Below are 6,000 nucleotides of genomic sequence, written 5' to 3'. Positions count from 1 at the left end.
TATAAAGGGAATATGCTCACTGCCTTTGACTCTTCCTGGAATTAATACTTGTCCCCGGCTTGCCTCCTTCCTGCCGTTAGATTGCCTCCAAGAGGGACAAGGCTGAATGAAAAGGACTGCCCAGGGGAGACTGCCCTCAGTGGGCATTGCCACGGGAGATGGCTCAAGTGTCCTGCTGTCTGAATGACCACATGGACGAAGCCTTTTGGAATGGGCTGTGCTAAGGAAGACTGAGTTTTTTTCTTAGTGTCTTTGCAGCCCTGATGGCTACCCAGATGCACAGCCCTGATTTGAAATTCCTATGTGTGTCGCTGGTCCTCCAGCATATCTCTGGAACATGTCCTCAGTGTACTACACAAGAGCTATCTTCAGGCAAGTCACCAGTCCTCCAGATCTGATGGCAGTGCTGTTTGAGCCCTCTCACACTTGCACTTGTCTCTGATCCTCTTCTACCCGGCTTTCCCTGGGAACAACCTCAGGAAGTCTGCCTAAGATGTGCTGCCTGACTTATGCTGTTTTCCATCTGTGTCCCAAAGCAAAAGGGCAACTCTGCTGGGCACTGCTGGGTAGGGACAGCCCCCAGCTTCCCTCTGTGTCCATGTCCTGTGAGCTAGTAGGGGTTGTGCCTGGTGCCTTCTGCCCAAGAGGAGGTGGGGCATGGGAGACATGTCTGAATAGGTGTCAGGAGTGCCCAGGAATTGACACTGAACCATGCCATAAATCAAATCCCTCCTGATGGGAGAGAGTATTTTAAAGTCCTTGCAAGGAGTTTCAAAGAATAAACCCAGACTTTTCCTGGAGTTTCACTGCTGCCAGATAGTTGTTTATTAAGTCTTATCAGAGGAACAGAGCCACTAGCATGACCCAGGCATAACATAGAGCACTGAAAGCAGGAGAGAAGTCCAATTATCAAGATTTACACTGCCTTTTAAAGATAATTTAACCAATGGTTACTAGAAACTTATATTATTTTTACTTTCCTACCTATTATTCAGTAACGTGGCCAGGAACTGTGGAATTTTTTCTCCAATCATCCCAAATTACTTTTACTGCAGAATATGGAGTAGTAGAAAAAGAAGGTTTGGAGAACAACAACAATCCTCCATTTTGATGTTTTTTGCTCTTATCTATTTACTACAAAGAGAAGCCCAAAACCTCTAAATTTTTCACCCTGTGACAATTTTACATAGTACTCTATTACCTAATTCACAGCATTGTATTTTCTAGTTCTTGTCTGATCGTAGGCAGTTTCTTCCAAGGTTGGAGATCAAAACGGTGTTGTTCAGGGGGATAAAAACCCTTCAAAACAGGTGGAGAAATATTCTCAGCACTCTGGGTTCCTACAAGGAATTTCTGACAGCCTTGGCTCAGTGCTTGGTGCACTGTGTTAGAGGAGGGGTCCCAAACAAGTCTATGCTGTTTATGATAGGGACAGCATCTGTGTCTGTGCCAATCTCCCAGCAAAGACAGCTCCCTTTCCTCATCATAGCTGGGTTCTTCCTCTGGACAGGTCGGGTGGGGAATTCCCCTTTCATGTGGGATTTCTTTTTGCTGGCATGCATCCTAGGACAGATGTAGCTGATCAGTGGGCCCCAGAAATGGGAGCACTAACAACTTCCCTGTGGTGTAAAGAAAAAGTCTTCACATATGGAGTGGCTGAAGTGATTCAGAGCCTTCCCGTCAAGGTGCTGTGCTTTCTGCTCTGGTGATTTACGGAAGTGCTTTAGGTAGTGGGGTTTGTCCAGACTGCATATGACAGTACACTGCATCACCATTTGTGCATGGTAAAAATGGAATGAGTCAAGCTCACACAAGCTTTCTTCCTAGGACTTCAACCAAAGAATTCTTCCCCTTTCCTTCAGGGCTCAGCAGTGGAGACAGTGAGAAAACTGGATGAAAAAGCACTGTGGAGGCACTGTAATGGTCCATTTGATACAGGCCCAAATCAGTGATACTCTCTGCTCTGCAGGGTGTCAGGGTCCCCACTCCCCTTGCAGACCAGATGGGATCCTGATGATGCCCTGACTGTGTTTGTGGGTAGGCTGACTTGGAGGGAACATTCGCAGAGGACAGTGTGTGACTAGATTAGGGCCGTTTCAAACCATTTGTTTTCAAATGCACCATGTTTGGTTTGGGCCATGTGGGGTTTGTTTGATAAAGGAAGAACCATACTAATTGAATTCGCTGGGTCAATGGCAGTTCACCCGAGGGGGAGGGCAAGGACTCTGCTGGAGGGATCTGCTATTAGACAGGAAACTGCAAGAGCTTGGCTTTTCATCCTGGCAAAACTCATGGGTCTTATCCCCCAGTGAGCCTCACGTAACAGCGGGAATCCCAAGGCCTCAGAAACTCACTGCGTTACAAAGGTCTCTGCCTGATGCAGGAGGAAAAAATGAGCTCAGGTTGTGCCTCTGAACTGCTAGTCCAGTTTTGGTTGTGAGGAAAGGACCAAAGCTTGCTAAAGAAAATTCCTTAAGCATTTCAGGGCCAGTCCCGTCCCCTTGCAAACCTTAACAAAAGGAGTCTGGTGAGCAGCAGCAGCTCCCCTTCCAGACTCCCTTAGCACAAAGGCTCTGTATCCCTGCACTAGTTGTGAAGAGAATGAGGAAGTAAATGGAAAAAATCAGGCAAATAGGGAAGAAAAAAATTAATTTGTGTCTCTGCCACAGACTGGAGATGGGATTACTACAACTAAAAGCAACAAGTGATGCAAATCATTATTGGAAAACCCAAACAAATGAGAATAGCATCTTTCATTTATCTGCTGGAAATTGCCACAGGCTGTGTTCAAAGGCAAAATCTATAGCTCTGCGTGTGCATTCTAGTGGGGAATATTCCATCTGCCCCAGTAACCTCTCTTAATAGTCCCCACTGGCTTCAGGGGAGGCTGGCAGTGTTCACTGAGCATGGCTCTTGTCTGATGTGATTGCCCTACAAATGGGAGGCGAGTGGAGAAGCAACGGGGAGTCCCTAATTACTTCCACAGAATATAAATCCATGATAGTTTTGACAGCTTCTGGAGCTGAGGGCAGTATCCCACTGCCTGGCACACCTCACGTCAGAGAGCAGCTGGCTGTAGTCCCACCTTCATCAACAGCACCATCAACACCCCAGGAGGAAAGGGCAAAGCAGGAACATGTGAACAGCGTGACACTTGATGCAGAAATTGCCTATTAGCTACAGCAGTTCTGACCTTATGGATCCCGAGGCTCTGACACTACCTGAATTGCAGTGAATAGCTATGCCTCTCCTACTTGGCCTGTGATTTGTGCTCAGTACCTAATGCTCCAGTGAAAAGCATGGCCTTACCTGTGTTGAGAGGATGTCTTGTTATTGTACTATCACCCTAGAATGTGAAGATGTTGGTCACCCATTCGTGAGGACTCAGCCTCATTAAAGTGGTGGATAAAATTAATCCCCAGGACAAATCCTGGAAAATGGCATGTCATGAGTCTGTACTCCTCTTCCTCCTCCACAACTGCCCTTTATAGTCATCCTGCTAAAGGAAGCGAGCTTTAATGAACATGCCTGATTGATGAGGAAACCTATTGTGAACAGAAAAACAACATTTCCTCCTGCCTACTCTGGGAGCTGTTCCATCTTCCTCAGGTACACTGACATATTCCAGTGTAAATATACAGGTAGCAATAAATTGCTTTGCTGTAGTTTTATCTTGAGTTCCAGCAATATGTTATGACAAAGCATTTGTATCACCTAATGGTGTATGCAAGGCATCATTGAGGCAGAACTGCAGTGTTATACAATCATAGAATGGTTTGGGTTGGAAGGGGCATTAAAGATCATCTTGTTCCCACCCTGCTGCCATGGGCAGGGTTGCCACCCACTAGACCAGGTTGCTCAAAGCCCCATCCCACCTGGTGTTGAACACTTCAGTACGTGCAGCAATAGTTGCTGTATATAATATCCCAGTATCTATCACAGAATCATAGAATTGTTTAAGACGGACAACACTTTTAAAATCATCAGGTCCAAACAAGGCAGTGGAATTGGATTGGTACCTCCTGTTTGGAGGGCACTTCAGAACTGCTGTCTCTAGGAACAGCAGTTTCCAGGTGAGAGAATTAGTGGTTGCTGGAATATGAGATCAGGGTGCTACGGGACGAGGGTCTTGCTACTGTTCTGAGAAAATTATTTTAGTGACATTTACTCTCCAGATACAAACAAGAATGCTCATGTCATCCATTTATGTAACTGGTTTGTTGGCTTTTTTCCTGTAACAAAAGATTATTGCTAAATTCACTGACCAAAATTAAACTAAACTACTGAATCCATGTAGCTTCTTGAATATGTATATAAATCTCATTCAGAATCATGCAGTTTGGGCACATCTCTAATGTAGTGGAGTTACTTTAGTCTCACTGAAATGCAGCTTCCTTTGAGCAAATCACAGTAGACTGGCAAAGCAGTGTTAAATGACACCCTGGCAGGAAGTAAAGAGGATAATATTTCACTGAAGGAAAATTGCAGGAAGTCAGTAGAATGTCTGTTATCTTAGCTGGAGCTGGCATTTGGCCTGGTTCTAAAGATAACACCTTTTTTTACCTCCAAGACTTGTCACTTGCTGCTTTATGACCAAGTATCTTGATTTATGTCTCACTCAGAACACCTCCAGCTGCAGAGCATCACCAGTGCCTGAGGGTGACTCCAGGCTTCTCCATAGCATACAGAAAGTTCAATTTTTCAGTCCCCAGGATGAGGGACTGGTGCAAGTCTGCTGTTTCCACAGGCAAGAGAAGAGTAGCAGGAAGGGGTGCAACCGTAATCACAGGCTGAAGAGGCGAGCACAAGGGAATTGGGATTGCTACAACCACTACTGCCAGACACCTGGGAGAGATCAGGTAGGTGACTGCTGCATCTGTTCTGAATAACTCTGACTGCTGTCTGAGCAGCCACAGCCACAGCCAGCCTGCCTTTGCAGAGCTCCCACAGAGACTAAGCAGGCAGCAGTTTCCCTGAGCGCATTGCTGTCCCAGGCGACTCTCTGTTTCCGTATTTCCCTGACTGGCATCACACTGAAGTTGTGAATTCTCATCTGGCGTAAAAGAAGAAAATCACATCTGACTCATAGCAGTTGTTGAGATCTGGATTTATTTTCCAAGGCCTAGGCAGTGCTAGAAGCTCCTTGATTTCCAGGATCTAATGGGACTGCTATCCCCAAAAGACAAGTACAAAACATGCACAATGATCAGTTGGATGCTTCTGATCATTTTTAGCAAGTATAGTAAATAGTTAATTTTCTAAATTGTCGGTTAGGGAAGGAGGTGTATTTTGTGAAATGCACACTGCCTGTCATGCTGAGCACTAAACAAATACCACTCTTGCTTCATAAATGGTTGATGGGGTTACCAGGAAAAGTTACTTGTCAAGGGACATGCATTTATTCTACAGATTGGAAAGTAAAAAGGTTTTATCTCCAGCTGATGTTCTTGTAAATCAATTTATGACCAAGTCCCTGCTGACTTTGACAGGCTGTACAACTTCTCTTGGTGGCTGAGGGAAGTTGCCTCATTTCTATCACAAAAATCTCTACTGACCTTGACAGCAACTGACCTTGGATGACTGATAACAAAGAGTTTAGGACTAGATGTTTTGCTGTTTGTGTATTTTTTGTTCACACTCTTCTTCTGAACTCTTTTCCTAGTTTCCTTGAACTTCTCTCTCTCTGTGTTGCCAAAACATCATGTGTGTATCTGGGAGGCTTTCCAGCTTTCAACTGCAGAAGTGGGTCAGTCCTCATCCGTGCACATTTACAGTCTTTAGCAGATGCCCCGGTGCTCAGCACAGCCCTAGGAGAACTTAAGCAGTGCTGTCATAGCCTGTTGCTCCCAGAGGTTCACAGGATTGCCAGCCAGCATTAACTCTTACATTTGTTCTCTCTGACTGTCTGTCTACAGAAAGAGATCTTGTAATGATTGCCCAGCTAAGGATGAATTATTAATTTGAGATGGTGAAGGAGATCTGTGTCAGAGCCCAGCTTTG

Source organism: Corvus moneduloides, chromosome 6 (genome assembly GCF_009650955.1).
Source record: "Corvus moneduloides isolate bCorMon1 chromosome 6, bCorMon1.pri, whole genome shotgun sequence".
Lineage (NCBI taxonomy): Eukaryota > Metazoa > Chordata > Aves > Passeriformes > Corvidae > Corvus > Corvus moneduloides.
This window is presented reverse-complemented; position numbering follows the sequence as displayed.